We start from the raw sequence: 15,507 nt of genomic DNA on the forward strand, positions 1-15,507 counted from the left end.
AGTGGACGGTAAGTCTTGCTGCTTCACGGTGGACTCGGGCGCAGAACGCACCTTCGTGCAGGACGGCATGGTGGCAACTGGACGACCCCCGGTGGCCCAGCAACAGCTGTGTGGGATTACGGGGCACTGCACGCAGCTGAGGGGACCAGTGCATGCCAGGGTAACGGTTGGCAACACTGAGGAGCATCTTCCTGTTTTTGTAGCTGACGTCGGGGAGAACTTGCTCGGTCTAGACTACCTCCAGCAAAGCAGAGCGGTGCTGGATTTCGGGGAGATGACCATGTCGGTCGGAGGTGACGTGGTGCCGCTTAGGGAGGGCGCCGTTGACGCAGAGGAAGCCCACACTGTACCACAACCCGAAACCAGCCACCGTTGCCGTCTAAGTGAGGAGCAGGAAGGGGAAAGCCTGGGCCCGGACGAGGGTGGTGGACAGGCGACTATGATCACGGAAGGTCACTTCGAGGACACGCAGGGGGGTAACACTGAAGTCCCACCTCATCTGCAGGATCTATTGCAGAGGAGCTCGGTATGTCTGTTTGGGGAACAGGTTGACGAGGTGAGGAAAGTGTTGACACGGTATGCAGACGTCTTCTCGAAGGGGGATACCGACCTGGGCCGGACCAGCCTGGTGAAACACCGCATACACACAGGGGATAGTCAGCCGGTCAAGCTGCCGCCCCGAAGGATCGCACCCGCCCGTCGGCTGGAAGTGGAGAAAGCCGTGGAGGAACTGCGCGCGCAAGGGGTAATTGAAAAGTCGGCTAGTCCCTGGAGTGCGGCCGTCGTACTCGTTAAGAAGAAGGATGGGTCCACCAGGTGTTGTGTGGACTATCGGGGCCTTAACGCGGTGACAACCAAGGACTCGTACCCTCTACCGAGGGTGGATGACACTCTTGACGCGCTCGCGGGAGCCCAGTGGTTCTCGACCTTGGACTTGAAGTCTGGTTACCATCAAGTGGAGGTAGCGGAGGAGGACAGAGAGAAGACAGCCTTCTCGTATGGGCAGGGGCTATATCAATTCAAAGTGATGAGTTTTGGCCTAGTGAATGCCCCGGCAACCTTTGAGCGCCTGATGGAGCGTGTGTTGGATGGGCTGCTCTGGAAAAGCGCCCTGGTATATTTAGACGATGTGCTAGTGTATGGGAATTCATTTGAGTGTGCTCTGGAAAGGCTTAAGGTAGTATTGGATAGGTTTAGGGCAGCAAATGTGAAACTCAGCCCGAAGAAGTGCTGCCTTTTTCAGAGGGAGGTGCCTTTTCTGGGGCACATAGTAAGTAGTGAGGGGGTGAAAACAGACCCTGGTAAGGTAGAGTCGGTTAAGGAGTGGCCGGTTCCGCGCAGTGTGACGGAAGTGCGCGGGTTTATTGGTTTGTGTACGTACTACAGGCGGTTCGTCAAGGGGTTCGCACAAATCGCAGTACCACTCCACCACTTGACTCGGAAAGGGGCCTCCTTTCACTGGAGTGAAGAATGTCAACGGGCCTTTGATACATTGAAGGAGGCTCTCGCTAACTCCCCTGTGTTGCCGTACCCGGACCCCACGAGACCGTACGTGTTGGATTGTGACGCAAGTGCTGAGGGAGTAGGGGCTGTCTTGTCTCAGGAGAAAGATGGACAGGAGTGGGTCGTATCCTACTTTAGCAGGAAGTTCTCAGCACCAGAGAGGAATTATTGCGTCACCCGTAAGGAGTTGTTGGCGGTGATTCTGGCGATTGATCACTTCCATCCTTACCTGTACGGGGCCAAGTTCAAGATTAGGACCGACCACGCCGCTCTGAGGTGGCTCAAAAACCTCAGAAATCCGGAGGGGCAGTTGGCTAGGTGGATTGGGAAGCTGGAGCAGCACGACTACCACATCGAGTATCGGCCAGGGAACATGCATAACAATGCTGACAGCCTGAGCCGCCGTCCCTGCGATAGCGACTGTAAGCATTGTAGCCGCCGTGAAACGGAACCTGTGAGCGTGAAGGCTGCGGCTCTTGCTGTTGACACGAAGTGGGGAGAGGACCTCAGGCAGGCCCAGCGAGATGACGCTGATATTGGGCCCATAGTGACACTGAGGGAGGAGGGTGAAGAAAAACCGCCTTGGGAAAGTGTGGCACCGCTAAGCCCGGCAGCGAAGGCGTTGTGGCAACAATGGTCAGTGTTGCGAGTGAGTGAGGGTGTGCTGCAGCGGCAGTGGCACTCGTGTGACGGCAGTATATCCTTCTGGCAAACCATTGTTCCCATTAGTATGAGGGAAGCGTTAGTGCGCGAGGCTCACAGTGGCAGTGCGAGTGGCCACTTCGGTGTGAAGAAAACCCTGGGGCGTTTAATGCAGCGAGTGTACTGGGTGGGCATGCGGAAGGACGTGAGCGAGTGGTGCAAATCTTGCGACGTGTGCTGTGGAAAGATGGGCCCCGGGAGGAGGTCAGCTGCTCCCTTACAAGTGTATCAGGTTGGGGCGCCTATGGAGAGGGTGGCGGTGGATATCCTAGGGCCATTTCCTCAGACGGTCCGAGGTAACCGCTTCGTGTGTGTGGCCATGGATTATTTTACGAAATGGCCGGAGGCATACCCGCTGCCGAACCATGAGGCCGCCACCGTGGCAGGCGTGTTAGTGGACGAGTTTTTCGCCCGGTTTGGAGCTCCGCACGAGCTACACTCCGACCAAGGAAGGGAGTTTGAGTCGGCAGTATTCCGGGAGTGCTGTCAGTTGCTGGGCATCAAGAAGACTCGCACCACGCCCCTGCGGCCGCAGTCGGACGGCATGGTGGAACGCTTCAACCGCACGCTGGGGCAGGAGTTGGCGAAGTGTTGCCAGGAGAGTCAGGAAGAGTGGGACTTAAAAATCCCCCTGCTTCTATGGGCCTACCGTTCAGCTGAACATGAGGCAACCGGGTACACGCCAGCCCGGTTGATGTGCGGGCGGGAGCTGCGGATGCCGGTGGACCTTGTGACTGGCAGGCCGCCGTACGAGGACATGCCCACTTCGGTCACCCAGTACGCAGCGGCCCTCCTGGACCGCCTCCGTGAGGTGCACCATCAGGTGAGATCTAACCTGAAGGTGTCGGGCGAGGCGATGAAGGATCGGTACGACCGTCGAGCTACGTCACCGCCCTTTAACGAGGGGGATCAAGTGTGGTTGCACAACCCTCGGCGTAAGAAGGGGTTGTCTCCCAAGCTCCAGAGCCCCTGGGAGGGGCCATATGTGGTGGAGAAGGTCATCTCGGACGTCACCTTCAGGATCCGCCAGGGGGCAAGGAGGAGAGCATTGGTGGTGCATGCTGATAGGCTGTGGAGGTACCACGGTCCTGGTAACTTCTCCTGGGGGGAGCAAGCTTCTCAATCGAGCAGCGACGAGGAGGACGGGGACCGAAACCTGGGGGACGACGAGCCATGGATGGTGGGAGACGACGCGTCACTGACGGTGGGGGCGGACGGAGACCCGGACCCGAGGAGGACCGCGTCACTGGTGCTGGAGGAGATTGCAGCAGAGGAGCTGTGTCCCTTAGAGGGGGCACTCACAGACGTCGACGCTGGGTTCGTGGTAAGGAGACCCAGGCGGGAACGTCGTCTACCGGTATGGAGTGAAGATTACGTCCTTAGTTAGTTCTGTGATACCAAAAAGTAAATTTTTAGTTTCTCTTTTTTGTGATGTATGTATGTATGGATGAGGGAGTTGGGGAGCGAGGTTGCTCCATCTCTTTACAGGTGGGGGTAGTGTTACGAAAGCGGCCCCTATTGCATCCTGTCGACATCGTGACATCGGAGATGACGCTTTCGTCGTGATCCTTGGCGCCAAAGATGGACGCCACCTGGAAGCACGTGACGTCGAGCAGCGACTGTGATTGGTCGAGGCGTGCTTGGCGGGACTGCGTGGGCACGCTATCCCGGGGAGGAGGGAGACGAGCAGGACAGGTGACGGGAGAAGGCGTCTTGGTTCTCGCTCGGATTATTATTGCGTTTGTAAGCTGTAGCGAGGCTTCAAGTAGCCTTTCGAGGGTTGGCAAGTGACCCGAGGTGCCTCCTACAGCCCAGTATTCTTTTGTAGTGGCTCTGTGTAAATAGAGGATATAAGTCTACTTTGCGTTTTCGTCGCCTTGAGAACTCACCACGGGACGAGGTGGCGAGTGTGAGCGGGCGAAGCTCGCTCGAAACATTACCGTCACGTCTCTTAAATGCAACGGACCTAAGAATTGAAATCGGGTGACAAACCTCCAGTCTCCTGGGGGGGGGGGTTCGTTACAATATATATATATACAGTGCTCAACAAGGATGTACGAACGGTTAGCGAGAATGAGTGATGAGGACAATTTTATTAAAAAAAAAATTAGCATATTGTTGCATTATTTGACCTGTTTTCTTTAAAATATGTGATTTCCATGTAATTTGATCAAAGAAAAGTTACGTTTTTATCCTCTGCAAAATTACCGACAACAGCTATGAATACCGTCAGTTTTTTTGCTGAAATGCACAATTCATATAAAAAAATAGCATATGGTTGCATTATTTGACATATTGTCTTTAAGATGTGTGATTTTCATGCAATTTGATCAAAGAGAAGTTACGTTTTTATCCTCTGCAATATTGCCGACCGACTCGCTCATAGGCGACCAAACTCAAACAAGAACGGTTTTTGCTGAAATGCACGATTTTATATAAAAAGAATTAGCATATGGTTGCATTATTTGACCTATTTTCTTTAAAATGTGTGATTTCCATGCAATTTGATCAAAGAGAAGTTACGTTTTTATCCTCTGCAAAATTACCGACAACAGCTATGAATACCGTCCGACTCACTCATAGCCGACCAAACTCGAACAAGGACGGTTTTTGCTGAAATGCACGATTTTATATAAAAAATAGCATATGATTGCATTATTTGACCTATTTTCTTTAAAATGTGTGATTTTCATGTAATTTGATAAAAAAGAAGTTACGTTTTTATCCTCTGCAAACTTACCGACCACAGCTACGAATATCGTCCGACTCATTAATAGCCGACCAAACTCGAACAAGAACGGTTTTTGCTAAAATGCACGATTGTATATAAAAAATTAGCATATGGTTGCATTATTTGACCTATTTTCTTTAAAATGTGTGATTTCCATGTAATTTGATCAAAGAAAAGTTACATTTTTATCCTCTGCAAAATTACCGACAACAGCTATGAATACCGTCCGACGGCTTTTGCTGAAATGCACGATTGGTCAAATTACATGAAAATCACACATTTTAAAGAAAATAGTCGAAATAATTTAACTATATGTAATCTATTACACTAATAACACAATAGTAAGAAACTTAATAGAGTGTAGTTTGATCCATACCACCAGTGATCATAGATGGCGGGCTGGACGAATCGTAGCTGTGGTCGGTAATTTTGCAGAGGATAAATGCGTAACTTCTTTGATCAAATTACATGGAAATCACACTTTTTAAAGAAAATTGGTCAAATAATGCAACCATATGCAATTTTTTTTATATAAAAGTGGGCATTTCAGCAAAAACCGTTATTGTTTGGTTGAGGTCGGCAATTAGTGAATCGGACGGCATGTCGTTGGTAATTTTGTAGAGGATAAAAACGTAATTTCTCTTTGATCAAATTACATGGAAATCGCACATTTTAAAGAAAATAGGTCAAATAAGGCAACCATATGCTATTTTTATATAAAAGTGCATTTCAGCAAAAACAGTCCTCAACACTCATCACTCATTCTCGTTAACCGTTCGTACATCCTTGTCGAGCACTGTATATATATAATATATATATATATATATATATATATATATATATATATGTATATATATATGTATATATATATATATATATATATATGTATATATATGTATATATATATATATGTATATATATATATATATATATATATATATATGTATATATATAATGTATATATATTTACATATATATATATATATGTATATACATACGTATATATATATATATATATATATATATATACTGTATGTATATATGTATATATATATAGTTATATATATATGTATATATATATATATGTATATATATATATATGTATATAGATATGTCTGTGTATGTACAGTCTATATATATATATATATATATATATATATATGTATATATATACATATATGTGTATATATATATATATATATGTATATATATATGTATATATATATATATATGTATATATATATATATGTATATATATATATAAATGTATATGTATATATATGTATATAAATATATGTATATGTATATATATATATGTATATATATATATGTATATATATATGTATATATATACAGTATGTATATATATATATATGTTATATATATATGTATATATATATATATGTATATATATATGTATATATATATGTTATATATATATGTATATATATATGTTATATATATATGTTATATATATATGTATATATACATGTATATATATATATGTTATATATATATGTATGTATATATGTATGTATATGTATATATATGTATATATATATATGTATATATATATGTATATATATATATGTATATATATATGTATATATGTATATATATGTATATGTATATATATGTATATATATATATATATATATATATATATATATATATATATATATGTATATATATATATATGTATATATATATATATATATATATAATATATATATATATATATGCATTTTTTTTACTGAATCTATGCCCTATGCCTTGATTGTAACAGGCAAGTTGGATCACTGGTTGCACAGCTTCCTCAATGACAGACAGCAGTGAGTAACCATCAACGGGACAGCCTCAGACCTGTTTTCAATGATAAGTGGCATCCCACATGGCACTGTGTTGGGTCCATCCCTGTTCCTTGTACTCATCAGTGATATCGACAGCACTGTTCAACACTCCAAAATATCCTCATTCACAGATGACACAAGAATCACCCAAGAAATGAGGAAAATTGAAGACACCAACCTCCTTCAGAATGGCCTGAAAATGTATACACCTTGGCTATTGACAACCTGAAATTCAGCGAAAACAAATTTGAGCTAATGAGGTATGATAATGGCTACACAAATACTATCCAACCCACCACAGCTCACGACCAAAGCGAATATAAAAAACCTGGGAGTAATGCTGAAAACAAGATGGCAAGTTCACCACACACATTGACAACATTGCTGACAGTGCCAGAAAACTATTGGGAAGGATCCTCAGAATATTTATATCAAGAAGCAAGGATTACATGATCATATTGTGGACGACCCAGGTACTACCTAAACTTGAATACTGATGCCAACTGTAGAACCTAGATAGTATATGTGAAATAGAGAAACTTGAGAGCATCCAAAGAACCTTCACCAGCAAGATTGAGAGTATAAAGACATAAATTACTGGGACAGACTCAAGTGGCTCAAACTGTATTCACTCCAAAGGTACAGCTAATTTACACATGGAAAATGCTGGATGGTCAATTCTCCAATATTGGAATGACACTCAGCCAGGAGAAGAACAAGAGGGAAATCTTGTTATGTTGAAGAAATTGCCAGCAGCAATAACTCTGAGTAAACTCCTCCACCAGAGCAGCCCCCAAGCCCTTCAAGTCTCCCCAACTACCTGAACACCACATCCTGCACATTTGAAGTATTTAAGCGATGGCAGGATGGCTTCCTACATGAAATTGAAGACACACCTCCCATATCATCCAAGTAACACGTGGCTCCACTAAAGTAAGCTGGTCCATCATATTCCACTTCACAAGAGACAGTTCCTGTAGCTGAGGTGTATTCACTGAAACTTTTGCAAGGTAAAGTACCAAGGTTATGGTCCTATGATGGCATACACAACTTCCTTTATATGTCCACAATAGTAATCATTCATCTGTGGCCAGGTCTGGCTGTGCAGGGTCATTCTTTTCAAAGATATGTCAAGTGAAAATCCTTAATTGACTTCCTATATTCTGATCACAAGCATTAATTCTATCTTTTTAATAGGCTCTTTAATAATTTGCGATATTGAGAATGAATTTTCAAAATACCAATTAATGTCGCTTCTTGAGCTACCTAGTCAGCCTGTTCATTGCTGGGGATGCCAACATGGGATGGCACACAGCAAAAGGATACCGATTTGCAGCAGGAAAAGTCTTGGACGATTTGTGGGTGAATTTTGTACACCAATGAGTGGTAGGGATGAAGAGCATTTTCAAGATGCTTTGTGAGTCAAACATGTTTATATAGGGTGAGGGAAGGCTTCGACCAAGAAGCTGTCACTTTTGCCCTATTATTTGCTTGCACTGTTGAGGTAACAAACAATCACTGCTGGGAATCAGAGATGTAGGATTTGAACCCTCAACTTGATTTGCCACCAGCAGAAATTTTATTTTGCAGATGGAATACCCTTGTTTGACTAGTAATCCTTCACTACTTGGACCTGGGGGTTGATAGGTCTACGGGACTTTGATGTTTTTGTGAATCTGAGGTGTGGAGTTGTCAGGTCTGGAGTAGTTTGGACCTTGTTGATTTGAGGGAGTACAAGCTCCAACAATCATGGAGGGTAGGGAGTGATATATTCAGATTTGGGAGGGACTTGCCTTGGTGGATTTTTTTAACTCAGGAGTACACTGTCATGGTGTTTGTATTTGGCTACTAGTTCTGCTGTTTCTCTTGGGGAAATAGGGTCTTCTTTTAAGGTAACATGAAAACAAGGGATTATGGGGTGGGTCTGTTGTGGGTATGCTGGTATGGAGTAGGAGATTGTGGAGGTGAGGTGTCATTTCAAGGCAGCAGGGCAGTGCATTTTTGTACATGTGGTTCTAGGCTCATCCATCATGAATCTTATTTGGAAGCTGATATGGTCAGGTTCTTGAAGGTAGAGGGCTTCTTGTTTGTAGCAGTATACTGTGGACTGAAGATGTTACTGGGTGGTTTTGGCAGTAGTTTGTGTAGTTTAGGTGGAAAACTGAGTGTGGGCCAGTGGCCGGTTATCATCATTACTTAATGTGTCCCAAGCATTGGTAGTCTCAATGGCAACATGAGCATGAGTATTATCTTTTTACACATCTTAAGTATCTCGTCTATAAGAATTGGGAGTTTGGGGACATGGAGGTTCATGCAACTCAAACATCTATAACCTGACACCAGTACCTCATAACATACATATACATCTCCTTTTATATGGGGTAGGGGAATGACCATGCAGACACCCACCCTTCACCTGTCACACAGTAATGCAAATTCTGTCAGTTGTCTTCCACCTTACCCCCTTGTGGATTGTCATCCTGCCCAATACTTGGATTAGTGGCAATGCAGCAAGACAGAATATTCATAGCAAGGCTCAACAGCTGATGGCAATATACCACCAGTCACTTCAATACATGACCCCCCCCCAAAAAAAAAAAAAAAAAAAAAATTGGGCCATGTCAGTTTCTCATCCATTCAACACTCACCATCTCTTGCTCTTTCCCTCCCCATTCAACACATTGCCCTTGTACCCAAGGCCCCATTTCACCTGTCTTCTGAAACTCGCTTCATGTGCCTGTCTTCAACACTTTTTTTTGAGCCTTTTTCCATTCTTTCAAGTCCTCAAGCTATCCCACTATTCTTTAGTCAACCCTACCTGCCTGTTCTCTGCTTCACCTCTTCACTTCTATTCATCCTCATAACTCCCAACATACTTTTCAATTACATTTAGGCTCTTCCTTCCTGCCTGCTCAATTTCCAAGTCTCTGCTCCATACAGTCATGGGCAAAATAAACCCTTCATACTGTCTTCTTTGTATTCGTCCTCCATATACCTATTCCTCATGATACTATTGATTCCTCCCTGATATTGACTTCCTTCCCTTACTCTATAATTTAGCTCCACTCCTTCACTCCCTACTATAGTTCATGTGATCTTAATTACTAAGCTCTTCACTTCCTCCAGCCTTTCCTATTAAACACCTCAAACTCATTGCCATCCTTTTTCCTTTCAAACACCTCCAACTTACTGCAGTTGTCTCCCCCATCCATGTACATGTTGAATAACCAAGGAGACATTACACAACCTTGGCAGTCTCACCTTTACCTCAAGCTCTTTCGATTCTTCTTATAATAGCTCAATAATGTAGAACCTTAACTGCTCCCAACAAAATTTCACTTGTACGTCTGCATATGCCTTTGGTATATGTACGTCTCCATATGCCTTTGGTATATGTACGTCTGCATATGCCTTTGGTATATGTACGTCTGCAACACGTCCAATCACACGCTTTCTCCAAATCCACAAACTACATACTTACATTTTGTCAAGAAATCACACATCTGCCTTACAAGACAATTTTATCTAGACACCTTTCTTTCTTGAACCCACACTGCTCCTCAATTACTCCCTCTGTTCACGTCCTAATCTTACCCTCCCATGTGACTTTCCAACACCTAACAGACTGATCCCTCTAAAGCTACTACATTCATGTTTGTCCTTTCCCTTGAAGAAATCTACATAAAACTTCTCACTCCACTGTCGCAATTTTACTAGCTTCATTAGTGATTGGAGTCTGTATGCATTTTTGTGTGGACATGTTGCAAGACTCCTTGTGTATTCATAAGAGAAACTGATCATAAAGCCAGCACTTTAAGACTGACCCCCTAACATCATACTCCTTTTGACTGTACCCTTACCAAACATCTGAAATGAAATCTTTTACATGGCTGGTTGGGACTACTTCAACATAAGTGAGTTTTGACCAGTGGTTCTCATCCTAGTCTATGACTTGGTTTTGACAAATTATAGATTTCTATGTGCAAGGAAAAGAAAGAAAAACTTCCCTACTCTGTCCTGGCAGAATGAATAAATATAACTAAATTTGTTAACTTTGTAATAAGGCAATAAAGCAAAATGTTTGTTCATCAACCCTTTTTTGGCAGGGTGGGATTTGGAAGAAAAATGAAGGGGAGCCATACAAATGTTGTGTATTCATTAAGGGGGTATGGAGCTAAAAAAAAAAAAAAAAAAGTTGAGAACCACTGGTATAGACCATTACCCTATACTGAAACCCAACCATTACAGAATAAGCCTAGCAATCACCAATCAGGGTAGAGACCAGCTGGGAGCTGTGGGTCTCCTACAGGACAGACCTGGGTTAACATTGATTTCATTGTAGTTTCTGCTGCAGTGCGGGCAACTTTACTGGGGGCAGCTCCCTAGCCAAGGGAGAGTGGGCAGAAGAATAATATACACGTACTTCACCTTCAATTGATCCGGAACTTATCCAAATTTTTTTCCTTTTAACCACTGGTATAATGATGCCTATGTACAGTAGGTGTAATGAAGTGCAAGTTGGCACATGAGGATCCCAACATCGGCATCTTAATTGTATAATTTTTTGTAGTTGTAAACGAGTTACCCCCGGATTCCAAGAACTGGTTTGATCACATTTTCAGTTTTATTATTGCTCAGAGTAAAAGAGTAATACAGCAGTGACTTATATTCGATAATGCATATAGCTTGATGCATCATATATATGGCAGCTGATGCTGCACGCGACAATTTGACTCGCTGAAATGGTTAAAGATCCCTGCCAAAGTCTGCATTGAAAAATTCATTATGATCTTTATGAAAATAACAAACACAGACATCTTTTGGAAACTGAGAATAAATTGAAAAGTATACATATTTCCCAAGTTTATTTGACAAGAAGAACCTTGTACTGAAAAGTTACAAATGAAAAAGGACAATAGAGTAGTCTCACTGAAACAAGGACAAGAGCAAATGTCCTTCCCAATCAACTGCTGTTCACACAAAAGCTATGTAAATGATGTCAGTCTTACAATATCAAGTTGGAAATGAGAAGAGAAAAGAAAATATTGGCCATGAGATCAATTAAAACTGTCACCAAAGTCATTATAATCAGTAAATTCCAAAAAAGAATCTGTTGGCTAGTACAGATATGAAAACTTTGGGGTTGTACTGAACAATTACAAAAACATCTTTTTGTATGTATAATGGCATTGCAATCTCACTGGGAGGTTAGGAAATAACCAGAATTAAAATGTACAATAAACATGGCATAGAGAAATGGGAGGGGGAGGTTGCAATGTAGTACATTGGTAAGGTTCCCTGCAGTAACATATAATTGGCGACAATGTCTGCACAAATGGACAGCTAGTATGTCCCTGCTTGACCTAATCTTCAATACATTTACAGTTCAACACATACTGTTGGTACTAATAATGAAGCACGTGTGACACGTTGCAACCTTCTCAAAGGTTAGCAACCATGTATTTACATGCTAGATTGGAGGCGCAAATTCCTACACAATGGCCCTTGACACTCCATTGGCAATGCTGCATCCATACATAGTTAAGCTGGCAGTTTATGTGGCCTGAAATGCTTTGAATATCACAAAAATGGAAATGACTCCGTCCGCTTGGCTGAAACCCTTCCATTTTCACGATAATCTTCAAAACTACAGCAGGATCATTGGGGAAGGGGGGAGGTTATCGGACACTAGTGAAATCTATCATCGGTATATACTGCAAAGCAATATCTTTCCTCCATACAATCGCTCATGTAAATAAAAGCGTGATGCTTAAGAGTACATTTTGTATTATTACAGTTGTGTGGTTCATTAAACATAGTACCCTGAATACATGAGCTATGGGAATATCCATCAAGAGAAAAGCTGAAATCCTAAGAAAGGAGTTTGCATATGATATAATGCCTGGATGCCTAAAATATGGAAAACATATTTCATGTGTATATATTGGCTTTTCAGAACCCACATTACCTTCAATAAATGCTCTTCTGATGACAACTTAAGAGCAAACTCGCTTAAGTGTCCCCAAGCGTACAAGTGTATAAAAGTATGCTAGATACTAGGACTTGAAAATAAGTCAGAACTTCCAAGTTCACATTCAGAATCCCCACCCGTTGTTCAGATTGAAATAACCTATTTTGTACTAGGATAAAGGAAAGGACTAACAAATGACACAATCGTTCATACAAAATTGAAGGAGGAAATGAAGGAACATGACAACAGACAGGGCCATTCCTGGTGTGGGCTTATGTGCTCTTCATGAAGCACATTACTTAAGGATCAACAGAAATAAGTTCCACGTCAAATATGAGGACAGAATTCGGGGGGATCAGGCCGGGGAAACCTCGAGATCCATAAGCGTAATCAGGGGAGCAAGTCAACTTGGCTTGCTGTCCAACAGACATCTGAAAACAATAAAAACATAATTCAAATCATCCATTACACTAGCACAATGTGCCTATGGCAGTGTGATTATAATTGGACTATATTAACCTTAATGAATGAGAAGACCGATAACATGTGCCTCCTTGTCATGGCCCTACAAAATGAATGTCATATGAGAATCGTCTCTTTGCTGCCCATCTTCAAAAGCTATAAATATCATCACCACCATATATTAGCTTCAACTATATTTCCTTCACATTCATGCAAAATTCTGATTTGACAACTGACAGCTGCCCACCTCCCTCCTGCTAAATGGTGACATAAAAAATGTCCCACACTAATAAAACACAGGCAAGTCCAAAGTTAAGATCTAGAGATGGGTCAGTGGCTTTTCAGTTAGTGAAACTTGGGGCAACACTGGTGATTAACAAATGAGCTTTGGGTTGTATCATGACTAACAGGGCTTATGTGGTCTTCATGGTTAGGAGGTGACCAAAATGCCCCATACAATTTGGGGGGAAATCCGAAGGTCAGCGATTTGGTCCAAACTTGCGCCACAAGTAGAGAGTGAGATAGGGTGCACATCAGTATAGACAGCAGAATCCTGAGACCAAGGGTGTGGCCGTGAGAGCCCTCCAAAGTTGGGCCTTTTGACGTTTATGCCTGTGGCAGGGATACCGTGTGCCTGACTGGTGTGCCATTGCACTGCAGGGCATCCCAGGCCGCCCCGAACCTGTGGGTGTCATAGCGGGTAAATCGGTGGAGGTGACCAAAATGCCCCAAAATGCCCAAAATCTCAAAGGGGCCCCATGCAATTTGGGGGAAAATCCGAAGGTCAGCGATTTGGTCCAAACTTCCACCACAAGTAGAGAGTGAGATAGGGTGCACATCAGCGTAGACAGCAGAATCCTGAGACCAAGGGTGTGGCGCTGAGAGCCCTCCAAAGATTGGCCTTTTGACGTTTATGCCTGTGGCAGGGATACCGTGTGCCTGACTGGTGTGCCATTACACTGCAGGGCATCCCAGGCCGCCCCGGACCTGTGGGTGTCATAGCGGGTAAATCGGTGGAGGTGACCAAAATGACCCAAAATGCCCAAAATCTCAAAGGGGGTACCCCATGCAATTTGGGTGGAAATCCGAAGGTCAGCGATTTGGTCCAAAACTTGCGCCACAAGTAGAGAGTGGGATAGGGTGCACATCAGTATAGACAGCAGAATCCTGAGACCAAGGGTGTGGCGCTGAGAGCCCTCCAAAGATTGGCCTTTTGACGTTTATGCCTGTGGCAGGGATACCGTGTGCCTGACTGGTGTGCCATTACACTGCAGGGCATCCCAGGCCGCCCCGGACCTGTGGGTGTCATAGCGGGTAAATCGGTGGAGGTGACCAAAATGCCCCAAAATGCCAAAAATCTCAAAGGGTGACCGATTTGGTCCAAACCTGCCCCACAGGGAGAGAATCGGTCAAAGTGCATAGCAAGGTAAACATGAGCAGCCTTAGTCCAAGGGCGTGGCAGTGGCACCCCTCCAAATTTGGGCCTTTTCACCCAGTAATCACCTTTTGGCCTCTGGCACCCATACCGTTGGCCTGAGTGGTGTCAAATTGGACTCCACGGCAGCCCTAGCCACCCTCGACCTGTGGGTCAGATGGCGGGTAAATCGGAGCAAGTGACCAGAAGAACCAAAAACCAAAAGATCCTATGAATTTAGCCGAAAATTCGAAGGTGAACGATTTGGTCCAAACCAGCCCCACAGGGAGAGAGTCGATCAAAGTGCACAGCAAGGTAAATATGAGCAGCCTGAGTCCAAGAGCGTGGCAGTGGCACCCCTTCAAATTTGGGCCTTTTCACCCAGTAATCACCTTTTGGCCTCTGGCACCCATACCGTTGCCCTGAGTGGTGTCAAATTGGACTCCACGGCAGCCATAGCCGCCCTCGACCTGTGGGTGAGATGTCTGGTAAACCGGAGCAAGTGACCACAATGACCCAAAATCCAAAAAAATCCCATGAATTTAGCCGAAAATTCGAAGGTGACCGATTTGGTCCAAACTTGCCCCACAGGGAGACAGTCGGTCAAAGTGCACAGCAAGGTAAACATGAGCAGTCTGAATCCAAGGGCGTGGCAGTGGCACCCCTCTAAATTTTGGTCTTTTCACCCAGTAATCAATTTTGGCCTCTGGCACCCATACCGTTGGCCTGAGTGGTGTCAAATTGGACTCCACGGCAGCCCTAGCCGCCCTCCACCTGTGGGTGAGATGGCGGGTAAATCGGAGCAAGTGACCAATATGACCCAAAATCCAAAAAATCTCAAAGGATCCCCATGAATTTAGCCGAAAATTCGAAG

General features: G+C 43.8%; 2 protein-coding genes across 2 annotated transcripts in view; one reads left to right on the forward strand and one right to left on the reverse strand.

Moving 5' to 3' along the window:
• LOC143039211 (uncharacterized) overlaps positions 1-279 on the forward strand; it is a 2,453-nt gene extending 2,174 nt beyond the window's left edge. The window contains exon 1 of the mRNA XM_076209070.1: positions 1-279. This exon is cut by the window's left edge and continues 2,174 nt beyond it. The gene's annotated coding sequence lies outside the window, so the exon portion shown is untranslated.
• LOC143039478 (protein FMC1 homolog) overlaps positions 1-15,507 on the reverse strand; it is a 119,981-nt gene that overhangs the window by 10,487 nt on the left and 93,987 nt on the right. The gene's annotated exons all lie outside the window — the stretch shown is intronic.

The sequence above is a fragment of the Oratosquilla oratoria genome, chromosome 26, assembly GCF_046742065.1.
Source record: "Oratosquilla oratoria isolate Oo_2021 chromosome 26, ASM4674206v1, whole genome shotgun sequence".
Taxonomy (NCBI): Eukaryota; Metazoa; Arthropoda; class Malacostraca; order Stomatopoda; family Squillidae; genus Oratosquilla; species Oratosquilla oratoria.